At 42.6% G+C, this 8,807-nt stretch overlaps 1 long non-coding RNA gene across 1 annotated transcript; it reads left to right on the plus strand.

Moving 5' to 3' along the window:
• Positions 1-678: 678 nt before the first annotated feature.
• On the plus strand, positions 679-5,301 carry LOC114061596. Its single transcript, XR_003572156.1, has 3 exons — positions 679-785; positions 3,981-4,092; positions 5,236-5,301. It is a non-coding gene; the product is annotated as an uncharacterized LOC114061596 (long non-coding RNA).
• The last annotated feature ends 3,506 nt before the right edge of the window (positions 5,302-8,807 follow it).

Below are 8,807 nucleotides of genomic sequence, written 5' to 3' on the forward strand. Positions count from 1 at the left end.
GATGCTTTTGCAGTACAGTCTTTTGTATCAAAATATAACTTGATCACCTGTGTAATATTCTGAAAAACTCTGCGTTTTTTTCCCTTATGCAGTAAAGAGTTGATTCAGTGTCTGTCAGAGGTTGTTTGTCCACAGTGGGGTTGTCGCAGCATAACTGACTGTGCAATGAGTGTTGCTATACCTTATCTTTATCTTATTGAAAGCATACTGCTGGGCAGTGGCTGCTGATATCTAACTTGGGACTTGGAAACATTATCCACGTATTTTTCACAGATATTACTGCAATTCTTTATGGTACTATTTTTCAAGATTTTTCACAGTTGTACCAGTTTGCAGTCTCTGGGAAGAATTTTTAGCATGCCTTCTAAATCATAAGCATTTCCCAGTTTTTTCTGCAGAGAAATCTTTAGATTTGAAAATCTTTCCTAAGTTTCTCCTCATAGAAAGACACACAATATTGTTGTTTTATGCAATAGAATGGATCCTGGTGAAATTTCGACTTTGTCAGGGTGCAGTTGTCACTGTACCTTGGCTACTTCCATCCCTTTGAACAGACCACGCAAAACAGGAGACAACTCATGTATGTTTGTGACTCAGATCTACCATCTCACAAGGTAACAGATAGAAAGGGTAAGCTGATATCACATTCAACATTCTCTCTTTCTTCTTAAAGTTCAGAAGAACAAGGGGTTTATGTTTTCCCCCACTGGCACTACTTACAAATAACTCCCTGAAATTTAGAAGATCAGAAATATATTTGAAGGTTAAAGTCACTACACATTCAGGTAGGATGACCTTGAATATACAGTTCCCAGATTATTTTGCATTAAGGCCCCACCAGGATACCCATATTGCTTCCTCCACTTTGGAAATGGAGTGCTCAGAATTAACTAAAGGCCAGATATAAGGATTTTAGCTAGCTGTGCTCATATGACTTAAATTTCTATCCAGTTTATATTCAGATATGAATAAATCTTAAATTTCTTAGGAAAATAAATCCTACATGGGAGCACAATCTTCCTCTTTAAATCTATAGGTATGCTTTCAAATCAGAAGAAAATCTGCCTATCGAAAAGTTTTCCCAAAATCTGCATGGCTCAAAAGCTCTTACTTGCTATGCACCTCATGCACAGAATTGCCTTCTGCTGAGAAGTACAAGGAGCACAGACTGAATCTGGTTTTAAATCGTTTGATATCACTTGCGTTGCTCAAAAATGATTTTATGACGTCCTTTTGCTCTGGCGATGATTTGTTGTTCTCTTGTGTTTCATTAGGCTATTATTTGTAAAGTGTTTTGTGATGCATTGCGTGAAAGCTGCGACATAAGCAATTTTATGGGCTGGAGTGACAATTCAGGTATCAACAGGCAAGGATTAATGATGCTAATTATTCAAAACAATTGTTCCTTTCTTTAAGGACTTTGTTTAGAGGGAGGGGGTGAATTAAAATGAGGGAGTGGATGTTGGGTATAAGAGGTGTAAGCATTTCTGCTGATGGAAGGTAAAAGGAGATCGAAGCACATGAAAAATAGCTACAAATATTATCTATTGGAATACGACTCCTATATGTCATGTAAATTACTCAATAAAATAGGGCTGTGCAAGCTACAGCAAAAGTAATAACACATCAAATAATCCATTTGTCAAGTACGTAAAAAAAGGTAAAAAATACATTCTTTATCTCCTTCACCACTGACTCTGAGCTACAGCAGGTTCGCTGAAGTGGACTGTACTACCCCAAAATCTTCAGGTGGAGGCACACTTTTACTGAATCCAGCTCTTTTCAGAGCAATCTGCTGGAAGAAGTATTACCCAGTGAAGAAAACATAGTTACTGGTTTCCTGTCTCTGGGACAGGGACAGTCTCTCCAGGACCAATAGTACTTTTTAACCCATAATCCCAGACATTGTATTTTATGTTTCATGGGCTTGGTCATAGAATCATAGAAGGGTTTGGGTTGGAAGGGACCTTATAGATCACCTAGTTTCAAACCCTGTGCTGCAGGCAGGGACACCTCCCACACCCCTTTTGGCTTAGCTCCTGTAACATCTGCTGGTTACTCCAGATTTTAGGCCTGTTTCTCAGAGCTTCTGTCAATCCTGAGCAAGTGATCAATTACTGCCCTGGTACCAGCATGGTAGCTCCATGTCAAGTAAAATCTATAATAACTGCAAGTATCAAGTGCTACTTGAATATAAGGTGAAAAATGGTGGAGTTTTTTTTCTACTTCTGCACTACTTTCGGGTAAAGGATGCTCCAACCCCATTGTGCTGTTGTTTATCCTTGATGGTAGGATTCAATTTTTATCAAACCACCTCTTTCTAGAAAATGTGATTTTAAAATATTTATTAATAATGGATTTATTAGATTGTTATCTAATAAATAGATTGTTATATATAAGCGCAGGCTCTTTTATTTCATGCAAGAGTGCACATCTAGCTGCAGCAACCTAACAGAGCAAATGAACTCCACCTACCACATAAGAAACAATTTACAAGGTTAGGAGTAAAATAATTAGCCATCCAGCAGCACTAGATCTTTTTACTGATACACATGCTTTTTTCCCTGTAATTACTCCTAAGAATCCAGGTACTCACCAATTTTATGTTAGAGGGACTCATGAACATTTCAGTACAGAAGGAAAGTACATGGGGGAAAACTTTTTCACTCTGAAGGCAGCCTGGACAGCCACAGGAACAGGTTACTGAAGATGCTGGGGAGCCCTCATCCCTAGATACACTCAAAACCAAATCAGACACAGTCCTGGGCACCTTGCTGTACCTGACCCTGCTTCAGCAGAGGAAATGGAGGAGGTGATCTTAAGAGGTCCTTCCCAGTTACAGGCATCTTCTGATTCTATGAAACACCACTTGAAGGATCACAGAGCTCAGTGATCTGAATTGAGAGATGGGCTGTGGGGTGCCCAGGATTCCCACAGCTCAGACATTCACGTTGTTGACTGATGTGATTTAACCTCAGTGGGCAGCTAAGCACCACCCAGACACTCGTTCAGTGCTTTGCCCAGTGCAGTGGGGAAGAGAATTGGAAGGGTAAAATTGCAAGGACTAGTGGGTTGAGATATATTCAAGCAAATACAGCCAAAACCAGAAGAATAATGCACATTTTTTTTTAACATTTAGATAATGTGTATTTAGGGCGCTTTAAAACTACTCACTAGGAGAATTACCTTTTTTTATTTTTTTCTTCTTATCCTGGAATGAGTTCCAAAGACATTATTTCTTTACATGAGAAAGTAAGCATAACTATCACACTGAACTATAACCTACTCTGTTGTTCAACCTTCCCATTCCCCTGAGGTGGGGTTTTACCTGTGATAATCTTACTTAAGGCAGATGAATTCACTCTGTATCAGGCTACAGGAAAGCAATCTTTCAGAACGAAGAGAGAGTCCCCATTACTGCTAGCGTGTTACCTCACCCCACCAAGGTCCTCTGCAGCAGGGAAATGTTTGCACAGAGTATCCCAGTTGCACTGACTGCTGCATTATGTCCCATACTGCCACTAGGATTATCAAGTGGAGAAAACATGGAGCAGTTTCTCTGTCAGACTGCAGCTTTAGAAAGCCAAAAACTGTGTAAGTGAAGTGCCTTCTCCTCGTGGCTTCATTTATTACCTGTGTTAACTAGATTTGGGGAGACAGCTCAGGCAGATAAGGACAAACTCTGTATTAGCCTATTCACTTGTAGTTTTCCTCTCTCCTACTGGGCTCCCTAGGCAGTGTCTGATACACCTAGAGATTTTTCTTTACTGGTAACTGCGACTAGGAGCATCAACCTGCAAGAAATGCCAATCTTCCTTGCATAAGAAAATGCCCGCAGCAAATACACACATGCCTCCATATGGAGTGACTTCCAGCTTCACCTCTTCTCCTCACTTCCAAAGCATCCCTAAGAGTGTCTATGTTTCAGTGCTGTCATGAGAATGATTTATTCACATTGCTCACTGGTGACTAAATCCTAGGCAAAACAGAACAACTTGCAGAGCTGACAGATCCAGCAAGAACTCTAAGTGAAACTCCTGCTTCCTTTCTGTAGGCTTCACATGGGAAAAGAAGAGGCTGCTGCTCCGTAAGGTAATGAATCCGAAGCATGGCCTCTGTGTCTGTGAAGTTCCACTTTTCTTGTCTTCTACTAGGGTAGAAAAAAATAACAGTAGAGCTGAGGGACACAAAAAGGTCTGACACTGGTGGTTAATTGCCTGCCCTGCTCTCCCCAGTAGCTGTGGGCTTGACTTGGATATCTCTGAAGTATTGCTGCCTTTTGGAAACCGAGGCAAGTCATAGCTTATGGCTGCAGGGCCGCGGACCAAAACATGACCTGGATAATAATAAAACCAGGTAATTATTCCATGATGGTTAGTGTGTATTCATTATTATGTGCATCTAATGCAAATGATTCATTTTAATTGTGTTCTCTCCTCCCTACGCACACTTAACTCCCATTGACAGGGAGGTGAGAACACACTCCCTCCGCTTCCACTTATTAGCAAGTGTTACAAGGATTTTTCTGGTCGGGGAAGGTTTTGGGTGCTCTGCAATGATGTGTCTGACTCATCCCCTATTGTAGCAAGTAGGGAAGGTTATTTTTGCGGTGTTAATATGAAAAGAAAACATGTGGAAAATGTAATGCTTCAAAGAGGAGCCTTCTGTGGGAAGTCATTGCTAATTAGGTGGTACGTGGGTGTCATCTGGGTCTCAGTAAACCATAGGTCATGCCAATATTTGAATCCTCTGAAGATTTTAGTGTAATTAGGGGGAAATAATTAGCATTTCACCTTTCATTGGGAAATTGTGATTAACTGTGTGCTAACCTTTTTAATGATTTTCAGGTTTTCTAGAATTGCTAAGTTCCTTGCTGCTTTCAAAGCTGTGTGCCTAATGACAACCAGAGGGCATGTGGAAGTCTTATTGACTATCACAAAGGGTCCACATTACTCTGATCCAGACAATTGCTGTCATCACCTCTTTATGCTGAAGTATTGTCTTTATCCACATGAGATATGAACCACACTGTGCTAAGTTCTGCATGTCAGTACAGAAAGACAGGTGCCCTGTCAAATCTGAGCAGAAATTGGGAAGGAAATCAGAAGTGTCGACCATTTTGCAGAGTCACTTCACACGATAAAGCAGATTCAGGACTACAGGACTGAAGCTGTGAGGCTGACAACACTGTTTCTCCTAGACAGAAATGTACAGAGTGTCTTACTCTTTTCCCAGTGGGTTTTAGAGAGATGAATCCAAGGATGCTACACCACTTCTTTCTGGTGGAGATAACCAGTCCACACAGAGGTGGTGAGTGCAACAGGAGACAGGAATGTGAGCAAACTCTAAACCAGATAACTTAAGTATTAACTGCAGCTTAGTCATAACTGAACCCCCTGGCACTCTGGAATCATCTTGTGCTAAGCTCCTTGATGCTATTCAGTTAAATGCTGTTTCAGGTGTGTGCCCAAGAGCCACAGACACATTTTTGATTGACATGAAGTCTTCTCCATGTTATAAAGCCTTTCTGCCCTTGCTATTGATTGGTTGTGTGCAATATGAACAAGCCCCAGCAGAGCTCTTCTCTGAATCTCTTGCTCCCTTGCGGAGTATCTGTCCCTGTGCTTGTGTTATGGACACTGCTGTCTTGTGATCAGCTGTGGAATGCATCCCTGGGATCAAAATTCCCTAAATTTGGCAGGTTTCCACTTCCTGTGGGAGGAGTACATAATCAGATCATTTTCACAAAATAACAAAATACTTTCTTGCCCTGCACTAAAATGGACAAAAGTTTAGACTCCCAGAATGCCTGCCAAGCCATTCACGGGGGTCCATCCATGGTCCAGACAAGAGGCCAGAGCTCAACGCTCTCTCTGACAGACCCTTGAATATCAATTCCATTAGAATCACAGGGCTAAACCTCCCCACATATAAAATTGGGTTTCTATGCCACAACTGGGAGTATCTTAAGATATCTCAGGGTAAGGATCTCCTCTGGGAGCTCCAAATCATGTCTGTGTTGCTGGGGCACATGCATTGTGGACCAATCTGGCAGTTCTCTGAGGGGACAGAGAGTTTGGTCCCCTGATTTGATGTGTAAAGCTGACAGACCCCCAAAAGGAATACTTATGCCAAAGTAGGATGTGATCTGTTATTCTGCAAAAAAATTATACTGCCCTGACCATTCTGTACCACGGCTTTCCTCTTCCCAGCTACAGGCTGAGCAAATACATAATCTTCAGATGTCACATTTCCATTAGAGACATGTGCAGACTGGTTCCCAAAAGCCTTTGATGAAGTGGTGTTAAGTAGGACAGAGCAAAGGCTCAGTATTTTTGATTCCCTGATGTCTTCACTGCTTTCCTGGCTGACTGTGGGATGGCCTCATAGGAGCACTCCAAGACACTTTGCTGTGTGGCATTTCAGCTGGTGCCAGCCAGCAGAACCAGACATGCCTTGGGTCTCAGTGGGGGACCTGCAGCAATCTCCTGTCCAACTCTCCCTGGAAGTTCTGTGGACCATATGCTGTCCCTGGCAGGTGCAACCAGCAAGACTGAGAGTAGAAGCTGGCAGTGCCCTGCCCGCTCTCCCTGAAGCACCACAGATTTTGGAGGAGTTGCCAGCCATTGACAGGCAGGACATTCGGCCAAGAGCCATCTGTCCAAGCTTAGTTTCTGCCACTGCTGTTGCTGATGCCCAGCAAGTTCCCACAAGCCTGCAGAATGAACTGCATTTGACCTCACATAAAAAAAAGCTGGTGCTGAGAGGGAAATGTGAAAAGAAGGCTGAAACTTTCAGCTTTCAAAAAGATGTATGGATGTGAGATGAAATTAGGGAGAAGAGGAAGAACAGCATGACTACCTACCTTGCTGGAACAGAGAGATGTGTCACCATATGTGCATGCTCCAGGGCCTCAGGGATACTGTTCCTGGAAGAGAGGCAACGTCTTCATCCAAAAAATTAATAATAGCAGTGCATATAAAGACTGTGGTTTAATTACTCACATTAAACAGCTCAGCAGAGAGGGCAAATACTGAAGGTGACATGACAGGTTCTGCTAGCCTACCTAGTTTAGACATGATATTGCCTAAAACACATCATTAGACTCCACAGCTCTGTGCACAAACACATGTGCCTATCACAGCCTGGATAATGCTGTGGGAAGTTTGCAGGTCATGCTGGGGAGCAGCAGGCAGTTCCCATACACTAAATCCTCCTTGAAAATAAATGCGTGGAGGCAAGGGGGTGTCCCAGCAGCCTGAAACCCTGACTTTCACATCAGCTTGGCAAAGCAACTCCAAATAGTCAGCCTTGAGAGAGCAGGAGTGACAAAAGTGAAAGATCGAAACTTACATGTGCTCCATGATGGCAAGAAAAAGCAAATCTCCCCCAAATATCAGAGAAGTAGCCAGTGACTGGAACCACTCCCAGAGGTGGCTGCAGCCCAGACCAGCTCCAAGGAACATCCTTCCAAAATCCATCTTCTTCCTCTCTGCTTAATGTTTCTGTGTGTTTATGAGGAAACCTCTGAGCCTTCTGGGAGCAGAAAGGGGACACTGGGATCAAACTGGCTGTAATTTTTGCCCAGGGACACTAGATGGAGAAACGCCTTTAGGGATAGAGAATAGGTGAGGGGCTGTGTCACCAGTCTTACAGAAAAAAAAACAAAGGGAGTAAGCGTCCTCAGCTCACCATTATTGATGCTGTTGGCTTTAAGTTTTGCTTAAAAGCTTTCTGTTTTTGGATCCCATTACAGCTCTGTACACGCCATTAGTTAATTAAGTTATTCTGCCAGACTCTGTCAAAGCTTGGATATGTTGTTACTGCTAGCTCTCTCAGGTTCTCCCTCATCTCCCTCCCCTTCACCCCTCACCACTGACAGATTTGGAAAATACAATGAAAAACAAGACCCTGAGTGGATCAAAGTTATTGGATCCCTGAGGAGGCTAAGCCAACACAGCCTCCCCGTGCTAAGAACATCAAATCACTATGTCCACACAACAATGCAACACACAGCTTTCAAAAAGCTTACCAAAAAAACATCATCAGAAGTCATTACCTTTTTTGTATCCCCACAAGTTTGCCCCATGACACACCTCCCAGGAGTAGTTTACCCATAACAAGAGAAACCCTCAATATGAAGCAGCCAAGCCATCCATGCCTTGCAGAGGAAGGCATCAACATCCTCCAAGATAGAGGAAGAAACACACTGGCAAAGCAAAAAAATTACTATCCTCACCTCTCTTTTTCCCCAGTTCGTGTGCCAACACCAATAGTTTTGGCTGGGAAACAACCTCCTATGGTACCCACAGCAGTAGATTTTTGCCTGAATTCTGTGGTGTCTCCTGCTGGTGTCTGAATTGGCAGAGCTCTCAGTAACTCCAAAAATTGAAACAATGGGCCCAGGCTGACAAGCTCTGCTCCTAATGATCTGAGCATTTTAACATAGTGCCCTACTAATCTGGCTCCCAAGACCTTTATCATATGTGACTGATTCTTCCAGTGACAGCCTATTAATTAAGATCAAAGTGTGCAAAAGAACTGTGTTTATGAGTAAGTATCTATATGTAAAACATACAGGTGGTACTGGTGGTCTCTGAAGACTCTTTGGATGCATCCCTCAAAAGAAGGGACACAAAGAGCTGTGTGGGAAAGTCTAACAGGCTGGAGGTTAAAGGCTTGAACAAAGGAATCAGGACTGATTATCATCATGAGCTGCCACTCAAACAGTTGTTTTTAGGGGAATTCATATGCAGAGGGTTATGAATATCAAATCAGTCTTTGAACGAGCCCGAGTTACTTTGATC

This window comes from Empidonax traillii, unplaced genomic scaffold, assembly GCF_003031625.1.
Source record: "Empidonax traillii isolate 1590-97213 ecotype Southwest subspecies unplaced genomic scaffold, ASM303162v1 scaffold342:size1861417, whole genome shotgun sequence".
Lineage (NCBI taxonomy): Eukaryota > Metazoa > Chordata > Aves > Passeriformes > Tyrannidae > Empidonax > Empidonax traillii.